Raw genomic sequence first — 10382 nt, 5'->3', positions numbered from 1 at the left:
AGTACTATTTAACATGTTCATTAATGATCTGGAGTCAGGAGTCAGTTGCAAACTGGCAAAGTTAGCATATGACACCAAATAATGGGGGAGGATGGTCACTCCGCAGGACAGGCTGGGGATACAAACTGACTTGGACACGTTCTCAAGGTGGGCTGACCAAAACCTGATGGCCTTCAATGTAGAGAAGTGCAAGGTGCTGCACCTTGGTAGGAAGAACCCTCAACATACTTACAAGCTCAGCAGTGCTACGCTTGCTAACACCACAACCAAAAGAGACTTGGGGGTCCTGATTGACCACAAGATGAATAGGAGTCAACAATGTGATGCTGTGACTGGCAAAGCAAACCAAACTCTAGCGTGCATGCTTTAGATGCATCTACCAGTGCATCTAAAGCAAAACCAGGGATGTCATCCTCCTGCTTTACTTAGCCTTGGTGAAGCCATAGCTGGAGTACTGCATCCAGTTTTTGGGCCCCCCACTTCAGGAGTGATGTGGAAGAGCTTGAGAGAGTCCAGAGAAGAGCTACTCATATGATTCAAAGCTTGGAGGGCAGGCTGTATGAGGAGAGGCTGAGGGATTTGGGACTCTTCAGTCTGGAAAAGAAAAGGCTCAGGGGGGACTTGGTAGCAGCCTACAATTATATAAGAGGGGTACATCAGGACCTGAGAGAGCAGCTGTTCACCAGAGCTCCCCATGGGATAACAAGGTCTAACGACCATAAACTCCAGGAAGGCTGATTTAAACTAGGCATATAAAAAAAAAAAAAAAGTTCTTTACGCTACATGTGTCCAGGGTCTGGAACAGACTTCCCCCAGAGGTGGTGCAAGCACCTACTCTGGACTCTCAAAAATACATGGATATTTTTCTTGCTGGGATCACTTGATCCCAGCTGACTTCCCGTCGGGGGGGGGGGGGGACGGACTGGACTTGATGATCTCACAAGGTCCTTTCCAGCCCCTAATGTCTGAATCTATGAATCCGATTTCCTTTACTTTGAGCTCTTGAACTATTACATTGTCTCCCAAAAGACTCAGCTCCCAAAAGACTCATATTTTCCAGTCAAACCTGTGAATGTATGAACAATACAAGTGAATTTGTTATTTGAGAATTATAAATAGATTAGAATACAGAAAATCCACTAGTCATTTAAAGGAACCCAAACTATTAATGAGATGTGACTAAAGTGCTTTCCTTGATGAATAGTCGGAGGCTATTTCTGTTTTTAAGAAAGCATATACAGTAAATAGCGTTGGCAGTATTGAGAAGAAATTATCGAACATAGCATTACAAGAATTCTCTTTAGCTGATGAATATGCTATTGGAGCATGTCATGTAGGGATACTACCATGGTTTGAAGTGTGTTTAAACAAGAACCTGAAAGTGAAGTGTTAGAGCTGCCACAGAAGGTAATGTGTCTTGCTGTCTTGGAAAAAGGAAAGTTAGACGGTACACAAATACAATAGTTTTCAAAAAGGAAATGAAATTTTAGTAGTGCAAGAGTGATGTGCTGTTCCAGGAATTATGCTAGAGACAAGGATTTCTTATGGTGATATCCTTTTTTGGACCAACTGCATAGTTGAGAGAGAGTTAGACAAGCTTTCAAATGCAAGTCATTCTTCTTCAGCTGACCTGATGTTGATCCAGTAAAAGATCTCACCCTAAGAAATCCTTGCTTTTCACGTGAAATCTTAGGACATTTTTGTTAAAATGTGTTCTGGTGCCAGTTAAATAGCTTCGTACAGTAAGATGGCATTAGAACAAATATTCATACGAGATAAAAACAGTAACTGCTAGATCCTCAGCTGACATAACTTAGCATAGCTTTATTGAAGTACATACCAGCTGAGAATTTGGTCCATATGACTACAAGTACATTTTTATTTTTAACTACACTGCTTTTGTTTCAGATGGCTGATGTTAAGTACTTAATTTCTAATATTTATTGGCCTCCTATTGTAGTTTTCAGCATAGTGTAGGCACCCCAATCCTCATATTAAAAGAGGGTTCGTTGTATTTGAGTTTGGTTTAAAGCTGAAACGAGAGGAGGATGGGGCACTGACTCATACATTTTGTAATGTCAAGAGAAATGGAATCAGGTCAAGCACTAGGTAAAATTCCATTGACACATACTGTTTAAAATATGCTCAGTTAGTTTCAAGGGGCAAAGAGAAAGGGTTGCAGCCCATCTACTCTAAGATACATGAATGTGAACACGAGACTCTAAAGTTACTTTGTGTTGAAATTGTTAATGACAGTACATGCATAGCGCTGCTTTATATTCACAGTCTATTTTGTGCTTGCCAAACTGGCAGCACTATTTCCCACACCTGCAGTTGGAGTCATTTTATTTCAGAAGGCCTTCGGACAAATATAACATACTGTATTTGCATAAGTGGAGCAGACTCTATTAGAAGGGTGGATGTGTATGTTATATCATTTGGCATCAGAGTCAACCCTCCTTTGTGCCTGTGGATGTCCCTCCATGAATGTCCTGTGTGACCATAGCAGTTGAAGGGGAGAACATGGGAACAGAGGTAAGCCAACTTCTCAGCAGGAACATCCCCTATCCAGCTGGAAAATTTCTGTGTGAAAAAGGCAGTCATGCATCAATACTGTTTTATGCTTCATTAATTCCTGTGGAATCCAATTTGTGGCTTCTACTGAGCAACTGGAAAGGGATGTGGCTAATTGCAGTAGGCTTCTACTGGAGCTGATCTGCCTAGGAAAATAGCAGAGTGGGTAGAACAGAGTAGATGCCAGAACTTGGTGTGCAACACAGTTTCTATCTTTGCAGATCCGGTGGGAGGGGGGCTTTCTTTGTAAATCTGCACCATTGCTTGCTCACTGCAGCTCCCAGACCCTTACCTCTACATTCAGTGATTATACTGAAGTGATGAGATTTAATTTTAGAAACTCATTTTTCTTTACTGTCTACAATATTTTTTGCATCTGTCTAAATAATGACTTGGTTAAATCAAAAGCCAAATACTGCTGCCTACTCTACCAGTGAATAAAAACACATGTAAGTTCACTTGTTACAGAACTGGGTTTAACCTTCAGAGGATTAAAGGTCAATCAGTGGTGTGCAGGAGCAAAAGAAGTGCATAGGGTTATAACTAGAGACAGAAGTATTGTAAATATGCACTCTAGTTTTGGAACAAGTAAAACATTTTTTCTGCTACTGTCACATTTCTAATCTGAAATCTGATAAAAGATAAAAGGAGATAGATAATTACTAGATTTTTTTTTTTAAATGAAATCTTAATTAAAAAATCTTCATTTTCATCAACAGGTAGCTACAAAGTTGTGGAACTGCATGCAGAACTATTTAGTAAGAATATACGTTCACTAAAAGTGCAAGTCTGTACTCAGTCTTTTTTTCAAGGATTGTGGCACCTGTTAGAAACTGGAATGCAGAGCTTCTCTGTAGTTTTGTAACAGTAATTATAAATGTTTTCTGGAAACAGTACTGAAGTAATAGTCTGTATGGAAAAGTCATATTTTACAGGAAATTTCCTTTTATGTGGGGCTGTGTAAAAAAGCTCAAGGATGTTGTATCCTGTTGAGCAATGCAGTGTTACTATTTTCAGTACCTGTTTGTGTGCTACTTAAGTCTTACTAATTTCCAAATATTACAAAATGGGATGAGTATAATATCCTCACAGAGTACCTAGTTTTAGTTTTCTTCTGATTAAGATATTAAAATCTAACAAAATTACCATTATACAATAAGAAGTTGTGTTCTATGTGTTTGCAACTCATGATACCTTTAGCTCCATGTGGGTTGATTATACACTTAGTGTGAATCACACGTGATGAAATCTAACAATGATGTGAAACATCTTCCAAGTACCTGTCATCTCAGCCAGGAGAACGGGTAGACTTCAAGTTCTTTTGGATAAACCCTTCTCTACAGCATTTTGTAAGACCTCACTTGAAATTTATTCCTTAAGTGGTCTCAGATTTTTATCTAAACAAGTTGGTTGTCTTGCTCTTTCACTAAGGCCAAGTTTAGCTCTATACAAATGATTATACCAGGTAGATGTGTAAGTGACTGTGCAGGTGTGTCCACTTAAAACTATCGTCAGGCGTCATAAAGGGCATAAAGATCTTCTCACTGAGCTATCTCAAAATAGGGAAAAGTTTGGATTGAGTTACCAACTTGGTGCTCATGTACCTCCTCCACCAAACTTCAAGGCCACTGAGGCTCAATTCACCAGTGCACATCACCAACTTCCTCAAGAGCATAGCAATACTAGAAATGGCAATGATAAGTAATCCATTAACATTTGTCGAGCACTGTGCCCTGAACTTAGAAGCCAGGTCTGATGCCAAATTCAGGAGATTTGGTCTTCAATCACTACCTAAATGATGGAGTTGGATCTCCTTTTTCCCCACTATCTTAAGATGATACTGCTTTTCAGTCACAATGATTCACAATGCCACATAGTCAGAAAATGGATGCTTACTTTGTTCTTTGAAATGTTGCAGTGAGTGTGGATCCCATGATCCACTCTTCAGTACCGTATGTTTCAAATTGTGAGGGAACTGAGCGCCTAGCAGAATAAGGGGTTCATGTGCACATATGCAGAGCACATATGCAGCCCTGACAGGCACTGCTTTAAAAAAAATTGATTGTGTGCATGGACAGCATATGTACCCAAAGAGGAATCAACACTCATTACGCATGTCAAAGAACTGTAGTCATTTTGTTGAGTAAGCAACCGTTCTTTTAAATTCAGCTTTTTCATTTGACATTCTTTTTTGCCCTAATTGAGAGGTCAGTCCTTGGCTCTGCTACCCCCCCCCCATCTGATCTCAATCACTCAGAATTTATCTCACTAGTGCATGGCACCCACTAGCCCTTTTGAGAGGTTGTTATATTGAAGAATCTAATGAGAGTTGCTAGAAACCTAGCACAGCAGAAGCAGGAACTGGAGAGGGTGAGCATCTACTTGTAACAAGACCAGAATTCCACTTAATCAAGAAGGTTTTCAGATAGAGCTGTTGTCACAGTAACTTGGTAGCCTTACAGAGGTCACTGAGCTGTGCCCCCACGCAGTGTTGGTTTGCGACTGTGAATATGGGAATGAACAGTTGCTGTTATCAGCCTCTTGTCAAGAGGGTTTATATGCTTTGGGGAAATGTGCTCAGAGTAGTACAGCTGCTTTAATAGAGACTCTGAGTATTTTCTGAAATGATAAAAAATATAGACAGCTCTGTGCAACTTGGTGAGAATCATTGCTGGGCTTGATGCTATTTTTCTGTCTTTGGGCCAGAGATTTTATGCTGTTTGGAAAGCAACCTCAAGTAGCACAGCTATTTTAGAAGGCCTAAATTATTTCTAACTATACTGTTGCTCTGTGTACTCCTGGAAGTTTTCAGAAAATGTCTTGTTCATGTTTCTTATTGTCTGCCTTTGTTATATAGGGGGTTCCTTTTAGAAGTTTTGTTGCTTGATCAAAATTTCTGGTTTTGAGAGATTTTTTTTTAAAGTGCTTTAAAATCCACATGGTGGCTTTGATTGGTAAGGAAATCATAAGTGATTACATAGTAGATGAAAGACAAAATAATATCTTGTTTTCTGAACAGTGAAGTGGCTTCAGACAAAAGAAACACCAAATCTTATATCAAAATAAGTGTGAATAAGCGTAGACAAGCCCTAAGTGACTTGTCCAAGGTCCCAGAGGATGTTAAATCAAAGTCTTCAAAGACCAGTATCTTAACCACTGGACAACCCTTCCTCTCATGTAGTTCCACTGCTGTTTTCATCCTCACTACTGTCTTCCAAAAACATTTCTGCTGACTCCCATATTAATTCTTGTACTGTTTCTGTGTACTCTGTGCTCAGCTTCTCAGCATACAGGTCCAGGCTGACAGCTGTGTATGGGTGAGAGAAGGAGGGCATTGGAGGGAAATCAGGTGGTATGGAACAGTCAGAAGGCAAGGAGATGATGCGGAAGAAGAAGGCTGACATATAAGCTTTGCCAAAGAATCATAGAAAATTAGGGGTGGAAGGGACCTTAGGAGGTCATCTAATAATCCAGCCCCCTGCTCAAAGCAGAACCATCCACAACTAGATCATCCCAGCCAAGGCTTTGTCTACTCAGATCTTAAAAACCTCTAAGGATGACCATTCTACCACCTCTCTAAGTTATTGGTTCCGGTGCTTTACTACCTTCCTACTCCAAAAGTTTTTTCCTAATACGTAATCTAAACTTCCCTTCCTGCAATTTGAGACTGTTGCTCCTTGTTCTGTCATCTGCCACCACTGAGAACAGTCTACTTCCATCCTCTTTGGACCCCCCCTTCAGGTAGTTGAAGGCTGCTATTAAATCCCCTCTCAGTCTTTTCTTCTGCAGACTAAGTAAGCCCAATTCCCTCAGCCTCTCCCCATAAATCATTTTCCCTAGCCATCTAACCTCTTTTTGTTGCCCTCTGCTGGACTCTCTTCGATTTGTCCACATTTTTTCTGTGGAAGGCCCAAAACTGGACACATGCTTCAGATGTGGCCTCACCAGTGCCAAACAGAGAGGAATAATCACTTCCCTTGATCTGCTGGCATCACTCCTATTAATGCAACCCAGTATGCTGTTAGCCCTCATGTCCTTTTCTGCAGAGTACGAGTCAGAGGCAGTAAAAGTTTGAGGCTGTTATTTATGGGAATGTTGACATTATTATATTTTTTTTAAAGACCAAAGAAACACTATATATATGGATCACATTAGCATAAAGTTAAGGTTGCCATGTAATGCCTCATACCCTTTCAGAATATGGAGAATTGCTAGGCCCAAGCCTCTAAAACAGGGAAGTAAATAGTTATAGTGCATGCTGCTCCTACTATACAACTAATTTTTACTGTGAGAGATGCTTCAGCACTCCATTAACACATGTATGTATGCAAGCAAGCAAGCAAACAAGTACTGTGCCATCACAGGTGCTTTAGAATACTGTGGCAGCAAAACACATAAAGCTAAAACCAAAAATACAATTTTTGCTCTCATCTATTCCCTGATTTCTCTGCCTGGTATACACTCCGACACTGAGCCTGTACTATACAAATGTTCACAGACTTTCCCTGTGGATTTCTTTTTACACCGCATTTTCTTACTTTTCCCTAGAAACTACTGTTGTATGCTGAAAGTGTTGTTTGTCCCCTTACAAGAAGACACCCTTCTGCATTTCTGCTGATACAGTCTATGTCAGATCTGAAATGGGGTGCACTTGATCCTTGTAGATACATGTGCTTCTCTTTCTATATCACTGCTGTGTCAAGTTGTAGTAACTAATCTATCACCCTACCACTTAATACACCTACCAGTCACCTCAGTTTAGAATATCTGGTATTTAAACCTATGGAACACAGTGGAAATAATAGCATGTCCTTTTACTCATTCCACACATCTCTGTTTTACAGTTTCATAAATTTTAAGGCTAGTAGGGACTATTAGGTCTTCTCATCTGACTTCCTTGATAACACAGGCCAGTGAATTTCACCCTATTACTCCTGTATTTTCTCTTTACAATTTGTTTCACTTAAGTGTCTGCACAGTGATCCACTTTTGAAGACAAAGAGATGGAGAATCCACCACTTTTGTTGGCAGCCTAAACTCTGCATCTTCTTACTGAATCAGTTCCAGTGGCTACTGCCAGCTACAGGTATCAGAGAGTTAAGACTACATTGCAGTCCTGGCATGACATAAACCTTAACATTTCACTTCCTGGTTTTTAGAGGCTTATATTTAACTACCAATCCATAATCTAAAAGGCCACATCCAGATGAGCATGTGCCTGTTGTGGCCTCTAAAAGCAGTTTGAGATGCTGCAAGAGGCACTCTGGGAATGAAAAAAAGTGTTCTCTAGCCTGCATATTTGCTAAATTTGATACTGGGAAATCCTGATATCAGAAAAATACATGCTGAAAAAATGACGCCCTGGAACTTGTCCTGAGACAACCAGAGGCTGGGTCCTTCAGAGAGACACTCTAGCACTTACCAGAGTGTCTCTGCCTGCCGCTGAAGCAGGCTACCTCAGTATGCTGGGGGAAATAGGAGCGAGGCATAGCTACAGCAGTGAATTGGACAAAAGCTCTGTCCCCAATAAGTAGGGACTGTAGGGGTGGAGGGATTATGTGTGGGGGTGGGGCGGACTATGTGGTAGGGGTGAGTCCCCCTGTCCACCCCCTTGCACAGTGCACAGACCCCCGCGACAGCAGTAGCGGGCCATTAGGGTGCTTGTGGCCAGCTCCTGGCAGAACCTGCCAGTGGCTGCAAATGGTGCATGACACCAGCCTAGTCCACTGGTGTGGCACCCTTGCAGAGGACTGGACCAACTCTTGTTGTCACCTGGGTTCCCAGCACTGCATGCAAGAGCTGCAAGCCTGATGCCAAGCCAGGTCCTGCCTCCATGGAGCCAGCCTGGTCTGACAGCACATGGGGCACGTAGAGACAGGCCCCAACCTAGTCCAAGGGTTGGACTGGCGCTGTGCACCATGTGCAGCTGCTGGGGGCTCTGCTAAGGTCTGGCCACAGTGCCCTGACAGCTCACTGCTGCTGTGGTGGGGGCTGTGTGCTGTGTGGGGGGCAGGTGGGGAACTCATTCCCCCCCCCTCCACAATCTATCCACAACTCCCCCATCCAGAAAACCCCACACAAGCCCCACAACACCCCCACACCCATCCCCTACAACCCTTCCCTCCCAAACCCCATATACTCCCGAAAATCTCTCACCCTGCATGCCCAGCTGCCAGATAGGACAGGACCTGCTGGCAGGAGCCACAGCTCCAAGGCAACTGCCACACTGCAGCCCTGCCCTGTGCCCACACTGTTACTGGGACATGTGGACCTAGCCGGGGGGCTCCTGGTCTCAGGAACAACTTGGGTGTGTGATGGACTGGGGGCAGGGGTGGAGATGCCTGCAGGGAGTGTGAGAAAGAGAGAGAGAAATGGGTGTTGGGGATGGGGGAGTGCTTTGGGTAGGAGAGGCTGCCAGAGCCAGGCTTAGAGCCTCCCTGTCCCCCTAGAGCAGCTTGTGCAGGGAGAGGCCAGCCTGGAAGGGACTAGGCTGGGCAAGCCCCTTACCTGAGTCCCAGTCAAGGGCTTCCCAAGAAAAGCATGGGGATTGCTGGGGCCTGTGCACAGGTACAGGAAGCAGAACAATAAGGGCTGGCACTGCTCAGAGCCACAACAGAGTGGGGGAACAGCTCCAGCTAGACCCATGTCCTGGTGCTGGGATAGAGCTACTGCCAGGAGAGAGCTAGTGGGGGGCAGGCAGAGGCTGTGGGTTAGGAGTAAGGGGCATTGGCAGGATTGTGAGTTGGGAGTGAGGGGCAAGGGCATGGGTTTGCAGCCTACATCCTGGTGAGTGAAGGGGACAGGGGCAGCTCTGATTTTTCTGTGATAAAATACCCAAAAGCAAACACCAAAGTGTATAAATATTTAGAATTCATTTTATTTTGATGACAGAGGCACTAGTAGGCTTCCCAATTGCTTTAAAATTGTAAATATATCAATAAAATGTTGTCCAACTGATCTTTCTATATATATAGCAGTGTTTCATTTTAATTGCAGAACACAGATTTTGCATATTTTAATGAGAGAATATGGGGTTTTTATCAGAGAATTTGCAGTTATTAAACAGGGAACTTTAGGATCTCTTTCTAATGAGGTAAGTGGTGGGACTCGGGCAGAGGAGCCTGCCCAGCGCCAGCACCAGGGACCCAGCTGGAGGGCAGACGAGGTAGCTCCATTAGGGCCAGGAGGACGTGCTTTGTCAGTTCAAAGTGGGCCACCACAATGAGCATATCTTCTGGGTGATATCTGCCCAGACGGAAGGGTGGGGGCACCAGAAGGCATGACAGCAGTGCCGCCCCAAGGCCCACTGGCAGCTGACCCAGAGGTGCAGGGTGCTCTGCTACAGTGCCCATACCACAGCCCAAGCAGCCATGTTGTCCCCATCTGGGTCTGGCAGGCATGCAGCCATGGGGCCGCGGATGCTGTTGCAGGTCACAGCCAGGCAGCATCCCCTACTGCCAGACTGCAGCAGTGGGTAGAGGGTGCAGTGTCCACTCTAGGTTAGGGCTGCTTCAGGAGTCCAGCTGGCAGAAGGGGCTAGATGTCAACTGGCTGGGCCACAGAAGATCTTTGAGCTGCATACCAGGCCAGCTTTTTAGTTGTAGCTCCCCCATGGCTGAAGATCTGGAAGCAGCTGCACAGGGTCAGTTTGCCTCAAGTGGCACAATTTGCCCCATACCAAAGTGTATGTTCATGCTGAGGCACACTTGTCAATACCAACAAGTGCAAGGTGCTGCACCTGGGGAGGAAGAACCAGCAGCATACCTACAGGCTGGGGAACTCCCTTCTCATCAGTGCAGAGGCAGAAA

The 10382-nt window shown here is 43.8% G+C and overlaps 1 protein-coding gene across 1 annotated transcript in view; it reads left to right on the top strand.

Moving 5' to 3' along the window:
- Positions 1 to 10382, top strand: part of COMMD10 (COMM domain containing 10) — a 207889-nt gene that overhangs the window by 135915 nt on the left and 61592 nt on the right. The gene's annotated exons all lie outside the window — the stretch shown is intronic.

Source organism: Crocodylus porosus, unplaced genomic scaffold (assembly GCF_001723895.1).
Source record: "Crocodylus porosus isolate Cpor-Errol unplaced genomic scaffold, CroPor_comp1, whole genome shotgun sequence".
NCBI classification, from domain to species: Eukaryota; Metazoa; Chordata; order Crocodylia; family Crocodylidae; genus Crocodylus; species Crocodylus porosus.
Note: the sequence above shows the minus strand (reverse complement) of the source record. Positions and strands in the feature narration are given on the sequence as shown.